The sequence below is a fragment of the Glycine max genome, chromosome 17, assembly GCF_000004515.6.
Source record: "Glycine max cultivar Williams 82 chromosome 17, Glycine_max_v4.0, whole genome shotgun sequence".
Taxonomy (NCBI): Eukaryota; Viridiplantae; Streptophyta; class Magnoliopsida; order Fabales; family Fabaceae; genus Glycine; species Glycine max.
Genome location: NC_038253.2, coordinates 24,596,708 through 24,608,670, shown reverse-complemented (window position 1 = coordinate 24,608,670; position 11,963 = coordinate 24,596,708).

The window sequence follows — 11,963 nt, the reverse complement described above, 5'->3', positions numbered from 1 at the left end:
TACTACACCCTATTGGCACATCATATAGTCACACTTTGTACATGTCCTTCATGCTTTACATGCCTCATGACACCTAAGCACACTTAGTGGAGAATCTTGGAATTGATCTTGGATTAGTGGGTTGAACCATAACTGAAATTCACTAATCATAATTAGTGAAATTTTGGCTCCAAAATTTGGCTCCACAAATTCAATTTCAAATTCAAGTGAAATTTAAATTGAAATTCAAATTTCCCTTCAACTTTGTGTGACACTTAGGCTATAAATAAAGGTTATGTGTGTGCATTTTTTTCAACTTTTATCATTTGAAAATTAAACTTTAGATTTTAGAGCTCTTTTAGAGCACAAAATTTCGTGCTCTTCTCTTCCTCTCCCTTCATTCATCTCTTTCTTCTTCCAAGCTCTTATCCATGGCCTCCTATGGTGGTGAGCTTCTTCTAGACTCATCTTCTCCTTGAAGTGGCATCTCCTCTCTCTATTCCTTCTCCATTCCGCTGCCATTCATCTTCCTAGAAGCAAAAGAATCTATTGATGAAGAAGATCCTAGGCCTACAAGCTCCACATGGAGCTACATCATATGGAGGGGAACACAAGCTGATAATTTATAGAGAAAACAGTTATAACCGCCTGTAATGGATTAAATCTACAAAGTAATCGATTAGATTATCTAAGTAATCAACTAAAGTGTTCTTCCCAACATCTGGAAATAACTCAAGAACAATGTAATCGATTAGATACTCAAAGTAATCGATTAAAGTGTTCTTGTTAACTTTTGAACAACTAAATGAGAGAAAAGTAATAGATAATCCACTTGGTAATCGATTAACACAAATACTCTTGAATAAATCAGTCATTGTCTCAAACAAAAATGTAATCGATTATGAAATAACTGTAATCGATTAAATCGATATGAGACTCAACTCTTCAAGCTTCAGACAACATGTCATAATTGATTACGATGGACCTGTAACCGATTAAAACATAGAGTTTTTGCCTCTGGAAGAAACTTTTCTAACTTAGAAACTTGTCTTCATGTTAACCATGATGATGAATGATGCAATACATATATCATATGTACTCAGATGCAAGATACAAGATAACAACCAATACAAATGCCACTCAAGGGAGTTAGGCATGTAAAAGTCAAAGCATCTTCAACACTTCTTCAAGCTTTTCCTTGAGAGATTGTTCAGCATGTTACTCATGTTGCTCCCCTTATCTCTAACAATATGGTGCTCAACCTTCCTATTCCTAGCGTGACAGAAGCTTTCACTACCTCCACTTGCAAAGGTTGTGGTTGAACCTGTTGTGAAGCCGCAAAGTCTCTCTTTCAATTCCTTGTGCTCACCATCACAAATCGAGACATCTAACTCAAATGATGGATCACTCAAGATGTTCAATGAATTGAATCGAGATTTCTATATTGATTTCCTATAGACGAAGTCAATGATGTGATTTGAATTCAAGAGTAATTGGACTTGAAGCTTCGATGTGATGACATGAAATCTAATACAGTGGTGCGAATGTGAGAATTGAGGGTGAATTCTTGCTGAAATCATCTTTAAAGTGAGTTGGTTAATTCGTGGTGAGTGAAAGAATAAAATCCAAATGATTTGTAGGACATAGGGCCTTTTATAAGCCTTTTGAACCTTGCCCCATGTGTGTTTGTCTCACAGAGTGCTTTTGGGCCTTCCTTCGTAATGGGTTAGTCCATAGCCTAGGTGTATACCATAACAAATGTGTAGTAAGAAACACCTACTACTTCACTTCAAGACTTGTTCACACTTGAAATTCATAAAGCAAATATAAAGAGAAACGTCTTAGTAAAAGATCTAAGCAACAAGAACTTCTAGAACCATGACACGTGAAAATTAAGAAAAAGTTGTCCCTAACCTTTTTTATTTAACAAATTTGTAGGTTCACTAAAGGAAAGCAACAAGTATTCTCTGTGACAAGACCAACTGCCATATCCCACTACAAATCTAGAAGTAATACATTTAGATCTCCATCCCTTCCTGACAAGCATGTAATACACACACACACCCACACCCACACACACACACCCCACCCACACACACACCCACACCCACACACCCACACACACACACCCACACCCACACCCACACACCCACATTTTCGCTCATAATTTGTATAGGCCAAGGTTGTGTGAAAGAATCCTCATTTAATAGAAAAATGAGTTTTTTTTAGTTTGGGTTGTGATTAGGAGATCGTAATTACTTTGTGGTTAAGGGAGCTAACTTTAGAGAAACTAGTCATAGTTGTGAAGAACTTGTATGATTGACATGAACTGGTGAAGAACGAAACTAATTTGACAAATGAAATAATACTCATAAATGATACCAAATGTTTTGCATTGGTCTAGAGGAAAAGAATATTCATTGGAGAAAATATAATCTCAGATAGGGTCATCATAAAGCTTTCTTAGTCATGCCCAAGTGTGATTTCTTGCTAGGACTCTGATGCTTCAATAATTGATTGTAAATAGTGAGAGAAAAATAAGAGGCTAAAATATGTTTTCCGTCCTTGTAAAATACTCAAAGTTTTTAATCCTTGCAAAAATCTGTTGAGGTAGATTTCCTGTCGAATGGCAGACACTAATGTCGCAAGTGGGGTCCCTGCTCTAGTGGAAGAACACATAGTTGTAGTAGCGAAGGAAGTAAGAGGAAGCAACCATCGAGGTAGATTTTGCCGGTTGTCTTGGGCACCCAAACCCCCACACTTACCAATCCACCGAGTTGTATGACCATCACATACCACTACCATCAACCTCCATCAGTAGCAACACGCCCAAATCGCCACGCTTACCAGATCCACCATAATAGCACTAAAACCTAGCTACAAGGAAGAAGATGGTGGGAATAGATGAGAAGGTGTGTGTTGGATGTGACAATAGAGGGAGTATCCACCAAGGGAGTGACATGTGAAAAAAGCCATGACATGCGTTGTGCAACTCACCACCAAGTAGGTTCGGTTAAAACCGAGTCTAGCTCTAAGTCAAAAAGTCACACATTTTAATTTTATGAGAACTAAAAATGAACAATTTTTTTACACAAACTAAAAACAAACTTTAATTATTTTATAGAGACGAAAAATATAATTTAACCAGAATAAGATTATAGATTATGTGCATACACTACTAGAAATAATGATTTTAACATCGCTACGTTAACATCAGCTTTTGGTAAAACCAATGTTAACAAAAACACGGTGGCATATTCGTAAATAACATTAGTTCCTCAACATTGATTTTTTCATAAACCGATGTTGATTTTATGCTAGTAACATTATTTTTTGGAAAATCGATGTTGAGTTTCTCGTCGATAACATTGGTTTTATTTAAAAACTGATGTTGTTGGGTATTTTATAAAAGAAGTTCTAGTGTCCAAACCCTTTGTCTCTCTCACTCCCGTTCTTGGTCTCTTAGTCTCACCCTCCTCGCAATGCTGCCACTCACACTCCCATTCGCAGTCTCTCACTCTCACTCTCCTCGTCGCGTTGAAACTCCAGTTCTCGGTCTTTCACTCTCACTCTCCTCTTGGCATTGCAACTCCCGTTCTCGGTCTTTCACTCTCACTCTCACTCTCAGTCTCTCAGCAAAAAATTGTGATGCAACGCGTTGATCCAACTCCAAGCCTCTCGACATTGTCAAGAAGCCCAAGCCCAGCCCTCTGTTTCCCTCAAATTGAACGCATGCACCACAAGGTAACCTTAACCAGTTCGTTTCTTTCTTTCTTCTTCTTCCTTTTTTTTTTTTTTTTGAGCTTTACCCTTTTTGATTTCTATGGCGAAATTTTTATTTTTTTAATGTTCTTTAATTTGTTCTAATTTCTCAAGAGGCTATTATGTAGAAGCAAACAATGAGGGTTCTTGGAACAGGATTTGGTCCTCAAAAAATGGGTTGAGAAAAACATTCACTCCTTGGATGAAAATCGGGTTAAGGCCCTCATTCATGTTCTCGACCAGGACCTGGTAATTTATTCATATTAGCATGATTTGTTGCATTGATTTGGGTTCATAATAATCAAGAAAAATTAAAAATGCTTTAATTGCTCCTTCTGGACTATTTTATGGTATTTAGGAACTTGAATTCCTCTATCTATCTTGAATGTTGGGATTTTTTGGACTAGCGTATTCCATAAGAGTTTTATACTGTCTTCCTATTGCGCTAATCAAAATTCTCATTAAAAGGATTTTATGAAAAAATTATGAATCAAAATGTTCACTAACAAATTGTATAAAAGTTGTTTAAGATCTTATCTTTCACTTTGATCAGATAGAGAAGTTTGCTTCTATCAGTGATATATTGTTGAAGTATGTTTTTCTGACTTGAGACTTTAGAGGGTGATCCAAATTCAGTTAACTGGCATAAGAGATGGAAGTTTTGAAGTGAAAGCAAGAACTATTTGGTTATCGTTGGGTATATGAACAGGATCTACAACTATCAAACATAAAAACAATATGCACAGTGAAAATTCGTTGCCTCGGAAGCTCTGTTAATAAGGTGAGAAGAAATGCTCGTGCTCTGTTATTATTTTCTACAAATAGAAACTAGAAAGTAAACTATTATTGTCCTGACATTATTTCATACCTGTCGTTTAATTTTTTAATTTGTCTTACGTTATATTTCCTCTCTTAATTTCATGCCTTTATATGTGTGTGATGAAAATCGCAATATTTTCAAGAAAATATATTCTGACATTAGTTAAATTCATAAAGGCTCTCTAATTTTGGTTTCATTTTAATCAAGAAATCTATTTATCTATTTTCTATTTATAATATATAATTTCTGAAATGCAAAACCATATGCTGTCACACGAGTCTAATAATGTTTGCCACATCCGCAATGAGCTATATAATGTCTTCATTGGGGGTGACATAAAGTAGCTGGTAGTACATTTTTTTTATTGAGCATTTAAACATATATGGAATCTTGAATCTTAATTACCTTAATCCAACATTTTGAATGATGATCCTATATGATCCAGTTAGGTAAGTAAGCAATGCTATCCCTGTAATTTTATTTAGTTATTTTACTGGTCCGAAGCCAACATTATTGAAACCGAAGACATCATTACTATTTCGAGTCCAAATCAGGGAGTGTTACTAGGTGCACCCAGCGTTTTTGCTGGTGCACCCAGCAAACCTTTAAAATGTCAAAATTGCCCCTATCACCTTTCTTCCTTAAAAATGCCATTTTTTTTCGGAAAAGCTTCTTACCTCCATTTTCAAAAAGCTTTGCTTCTCGTTTTCTCTTTTTCGTGTGGCATTGCCTCTGGTTCATGGGGGTAGCAACGTTGAGCGCAGCGGTGAAGGTAAAGTTTCCGACGTCAAGCTTTGCGGTGGTCGGTGGCGGCAAACGAGGTATGCAGATGGTGTTTGTTCGTCGCGGACGTACGGATGACTTCCGGATCAAGTTGATCCGTAAAAAGCTTACGGATCAACTTGATCTGTAAGTGTATTATTTTTGGTATTTGCTGTTTTTGCATTTTTGCATCTGTTTTTCCATTTATTTTCCTTTTTTCTTTTAAATTACTAATTTTTTTGTATGGCCATTTTTTGTTTGATTTGGTTAGATGGATGAAGATGAGGGATGTATGAAATAATGTCTGAACGAGCGGATATGGATTATGAAAATGCATAATCATGTGGTGCGAATGAACCACATGTTGATTGTTCGGATGCGTTCAAAACTTCTCAGGTTATAATGTTAATGTTTGTCACATATTTAATAAAATGAATACTGGTAGAAAACCTAAATTATGTGGATTTTGTAGTTGTTTGAGTGTCGAGAGGATGTTTAGCGGTGGGCTCGATCCGTGGCTCATGAAAACGGATTTGTGGCGATGATTTTAAGGTCGGACACAAACACATGTAGTAGAGGAAGGAGTACGTTTGTGTTAATTGGCTGTGAAAGGAGTGGCGAGTATAAGTGTAGGAAAAAAGAATTTATCAGAAGAGACACTGGGACTAGGAAATGTGGGTGTCCCTTCAAGCTTCGTTGCAAGCCAGTGGTTGGAGGAGAAGGCTGGATGGTGAAGTTGATTTGTGGAGTGCATAATCATGAATTGGCCAAGTCATTAGTTGGACATCCATATGCGGAGCGATTGACTAAAGCTGAAAAAACACTTATTGTTGATATGACGAAGTCCATGGTGAAGCCAAGAAACATTTTGCTAACTCTGAAGGAACACAATGTCAATAGCTGTACGACTATTAAACAAATATACAATGCAAGAAGTGCATTCCATTCTTCCATAAGAGGAAGCGATCTTGAAATGCAACATCTGATGAAGCTTCTTGAACGTGATCAATATATTTATTGGCACAAAATAAAGGATGAAGACGTGGTTCGTGATATCTTTTGGTGTCACCCTGATTCAATGAAGTTAGTCAACGCATGCAATTTGGTTTTTTTGATATACAACACCTACAAAACAAACAGGTATAGACTCCCATTGCTCGATTTTGTTGGGGTGACACCGACTGGGATGACATTCTCTGCCGGTTTTGCATATGTGGAGGGTGAACGCGTTAATAATTTGGTATGGGCATTACAACGCTTTCGAGGCCTTTTTTAAAGCGTGATGCCCTCCCTGGAGTTATTGTCACTGACAGAGACCAAGCATTGATGAATGCAGTGAAAGATGTATTCCCTAAATGCACAAATTTGTTGTGCATCTTTCACATAAACAAGAATGTGAAGGCTAAATGTAAATCACTAATTGCGCAAAAAAATGCTTGGCATTATGTCATGGATTGCTGGGGATCTCTGACTAATTGTCCTTCAGAACAGCAGTTTGATGAATGCCTGAAGAAGTTCGAAGTAGCTTGCGAACCTTGGCCAAGAAGTCAGACAGTTGTGAACTTCACATTAGGTTTTATTTTTCCAAATGGATCCATTGTTCACAACGACAGTGGTATTTCCTTCCAAGCTTCCACTCCAGTTCCCATTCGAGTACCTAACGGGTGTGATTTTCAAACGTTAAAAACCAGAATACACAATACCCTTAAGCTAACCGACAAGTAATTTTTGGATAAAATTTACTACCGGCAGCCTTTCACGTATGCAGGTAATCAATTTTGGTTTCAATGTATGCAACTAAAAGATGATGCTGATGTTAACACAATGTTAATGTGTAATCATGAATTTTCGTTTATTGGTCCGATTGAGTTATTATGTAACATTGCTAGAACCCCATATGGTATTTTAAACTTACTTGAAACTACTATGACCCCTACTCATGATGCCCTGCTATATTACAATAGGAAGTGGAACATGTCATGCCAAAATAAGTTTGTTGGTTACTCGTTCACAGGAAAAAATCCCAAAAACTTTGACATTCCCACCGGATGTACCATGGATGAACTGAAGGATTTGATCAAACAAGTTGCGCCTCGTGGGATTCCCCCTTATGGTGTTGATGAAACAAAAATGGTAAGGCGATTGTTTTTTCGGAAACCAAGTCACCATGAGTATTCAGAAAAAGTTATAAAATTTGAAATAATTGAACTCAAAACCAACGAGGACGTGATGATGGTGCTCATTGAGTCTAACTACTGGAAAAAGATTGGGCCAATAGAAATTTTAGCTGTTTTCAGTAAACCTGTACCGCAAATGGAAGACGAGTTGTCCTTGTCGCAAAATTAGCATGAGTTAGTTAGTTGTAGTATTTGATGGAAATTTAATTTCGTTCGACTATGTTGAAGTTAATGTACTATTTGAATTCATGTATTGCATAATCGTTTTCAATTACAAGAATCTCAACTAAAAAAAGATTTCTATATATAACAAACTAATTAATAAATTATTGTTTTTCTTCTTACAGATCAAGGTGATCCGTACGTTGATCCGTAAGACAGGGAAATTTCGGCGTTAAATAAGTTTGCTGGATGCACCTAACAACACTCCAAACTCAAACACAAGAAAAAATAGCCATAAATGGGCCTAGTTGAGACCAAACATTCTGTAGCCACACCGATCCAGTTCAGAGTTTAGCGACGTTCTTGCTGTAATCTAAAAGTGCTAAATTCCAGTGCAGATTCAAATATGCATATAGAGGACTACAACAAAACAATTGTTGTACATCTGTATTTGAAGACTATTGCGCATAGTTGAATATTTCACTGTAAATATTCACCGAATTAATGCATTGTTCGTTCATTAATTCAACTCAGTTGATTAATGTTACCTTCATTCATACACTTCTGCTGAGTAACTCCGTATTCATTTGATACACTAAATTAGTTTTATGCCAGTACTAGTAGGATTATTTCTTTGGGGAGCCATGCCAGTAGTTCAACCCGCGTGATAGCTATTAGCTACATGGCAGAATGGGTTGTAGGAACTGGATCATTTGGAATTGTTTTCCAGGTATGCTAATGGCCTAATACTAGATTCATTTACTCTTGTTGTCTCCACCTTGAAATGTCATATAAATTCTACTTACTAGATAAAAAATCATTATTTCATTTATCTAGTAAGTAAGAAAAATACTAAAAAAATGTCATAAAAATGCAAAATTATTCTAAATTTATATGTGAACAAAATTTGAGCTCATTTTCTTTCATTTTCCTTTGGGGTTGAGGGTAAGGAGAGTGTGAGGTGGCTTTTACTTTTAGCTTATTTGGAAAAGTTTAAATTCAGCTGTCAGGTTTCTTGCATGTTTGCAAACATGTTTGTATCCCGGTATCAGGTTGAATGGATGCAATATATTGTGCTTTGATTACTGTGCCAACATGTTTGATTGGTTGAAACTAATGTGCCAGCATTATGTTTAATTGTTTCAAACTAAAATTGATCTAGCCTCTAAGCTTATGTTTTGAGTAAACGTGATCAATTAAACCTTTTGTGTAATTGGCTTGAAAAAAACTATAGTAAATTATATTATAAACTTGTTTTTAGGAAAAAGTTTCAAACGTAAATTGTAGTATTATTTTAAGCTTACTTTAAAGCAAAAGAAAAAATCAAGTTTCATTAAAACCCTAAACCCAGTTCATTTGATGTTTCTTTTTTATATATATGTTCTTTGATAAGGTGGTAACGTGCCTTTATTTTTTGTTAAAAAATTTACAAGATGATGCAATCCTATCCCGCAAGGGCATTAGATAGAAGACTACAAGAAGATTGAGCCAGAGATGCAGGAGAAAGTTCTAGAATTCTCATGAGCCTTAGGGTAGATTTGGGTCCATGGACTAAGTATGAGCTCACTTATCTTTGTATACATTATATTAGGATTTTCATTATTTTTGGGCATTGTATTTAGGGTTTCATAGTGTAGGGAGGGTATCCTAGTAATGTAGGATTTTTCAGCCCTTGTATTTTAGGAGACCTAGACAAGTTTTTGTATTAGAGGTAGTTTTGTAAATTCACACATGTATTAAGTGCACTATTTGATATGTGTGTTGGAAGAGAAATTTAATTGAATTGGGAGAAGATAATCCAATTAAATTTCGAACAAGCCTAAGGGGGAGGTGAGCATTTGCTTGTTACACCCCATTGTCACATCATATAGTCACACTTTGAGCATGTCCTTTATGTTTTGCATGCCTTATGACACCTAAGCACACTTAGTGGAGAATCTTGGACTTGATCTTGGATTAGTGGGCTGAACCATAGTTGAAATTCACTAATCATAATTAGTGAAATTTTGGCTCCAAATTTTTTAGACTTCAAAGTTCAAACCTCATTTGAGGCATAAATTTCGTGCCCCCCCCCCCCCCCCTTCTGTCTCTCTCCCTCCACTCATCTCCTACCTTCAAGCTCTTATCCATGGCTTCTTATGGTGGTGAGCTTGTTCTTGACTCATCTTCTCCTTGAAGTGGCATCTCCAATCACCTTTCCTCCTTCTTCATTTTGCTTCCATTGGTCTTCAAGAAGCAAAAGACTCCATTGATGAATAAGATCCAAGGCCTACAAGCTCTACATGGAGCTACATCATGTGGAATCAAGAGCATCTTCATCTAAGTGATGTTCTTTTGTTTCCTCTATCTTTTGTTCTGTCAATTTGCTTTAATTCCTTGTTCTTTATCGTCTTCTCCATGTATCTCCTCTATTGTCTTGTGGTTTGGTGCTGTTTAGAGTAGATTAAAAAAAATAAACCGATTAAATCTTAGATCTACAGTTGTTCTTGCATTTCTATGGTTCAAATTTTATAGATCTACTCTTGAATCATGTTTTTATGTTGATTTTAGGTTCTATCATTTTTCAGTCATAATCTTTTTGTGCTGAACCTTTAGATCTCAATTTTCTTGAAAAACATTGATTAGAAAAAATACACAAAAATCTAAGTATAAATCACTTCATTCATGTTGTCTTAGAGTCATGTTTAGTCATAATAATTGTCACATTATGTTCTAAGTTTGTGTTGAATTTTGATTTTGTTGATTGAATTCTAAATACATTTGTTCATGTATTCTTGCAATTCTTAGCCTATCATTTGAATTTTGAGTCTAATTCATGCATGTTATTTAGTTCATAACATGTTATAAATCAATTCCTAGAAGTAGTCTTGTTGTTGAACTTTTTTTTGTTTTCTAAGTTTCTTATATGATGACTATGAAGAAATTGAGTTGTGGTGCTGAGTTATGGCCAGATTTGTGAATCAAAATAAGTCTTAAGCTCTCTTGAATTGTTATCCAAGACAATTGATCATAAGAAAATAAAAATTGTAACTATCCAAGCCTTAAGCAACATAAACACTACTCTTGATTTCTAGGTTGCAATTCTGATTGCTATCCGTTCTGGCACACTGTCTTCTTAACTCCGCTATGGCTTGAATACTTTGAGTTTTGAGCTGAAATTTTAACTGGATAACATAGACATCTGGATGAAAACAATGGAAGAAAAATGAAAAAAAAATGAAAAAGAAATGAGCAAGAAAAGGTGATAAAGATTAATGTCAAAATACAAGTCCAGAACAGCAAAAAAAAATGTGTATGCTTGATTTGCTTGAAAATTGTTCATTATTTTGAGTTGTATTACAAGCCTATTTGACTTCTTGGAGTTTTTAATCTTTTAGATGTGTTTCCAAATTGACATAACTAGAATTTTGCTTTGAGTCTTGTTTTTAATTTGTCAATCTAATCTAGTGTCATTCTAGGACTTCCTTTGTGTTCCACCTTGGCTTGTGGTGTTGTCCTTTTACTTTATTTTTCCTTGAATCTCATTAAATTAATGTCATGTTAAATTTCCTTTTGGTTTAACTTTCATTTCATCTTTTGGTTTCTTGCTTGTCTTCTTCTTCTTTTTTTGTGTTGGAGGTTAACCATCCTAGGAAGATTTTTTAAGGAAGATTTTTTAGTCTTGGAGGTTAACCATCCTAGGAGCACCATTGGATTTGAAGCAACCAAAGCCTCACCAAATTTTGAGTGAAACACTTGAGAAAACAAACAATCATTGCAGACAAATTTGAAGACCTTAATTTCTTTGTTAAATTTGTTGTAATAGAACAATTGAGTGTAGAAATTTTTTTTCTATTGCAATTCCTTGTATTTGGAGATTCTTCGGGAGTGTATTGGGAGTCTCCAAGAGACCACCCAAACCTCTATTTGTGAGTAATAGCTTAGTGTAAAGCATGTAGACTAAGTGAAGAGCCAGTTAGGACCACCAAAGGATCATCCAAGCCTTCACATAGGAAACCGTCTAGCTTGCTTAAATTTTCTTTACCTTCCATTGTCAAACCGCCTAGATAGCTTGCTTTTTACCAATTTGTTTTTACCTTATCTTTCACACCTCTTTTAGTGTTTATTTTGGCTAGTTTCAACCATATTTTCTTTTACCTTTTTGTTTTTAAACCCCCAACAAGGAAGAACCACAATTTTGGAACCAACATGAGTATTCATTCTTCAACTAGTGTTAATGGTGATGGTTCTACTTCTAAGGAGCCCTTTTATAGGGTATTATATGAGTTGAGATCCCTTAAATTGTGGAAAGAAAAACAAGA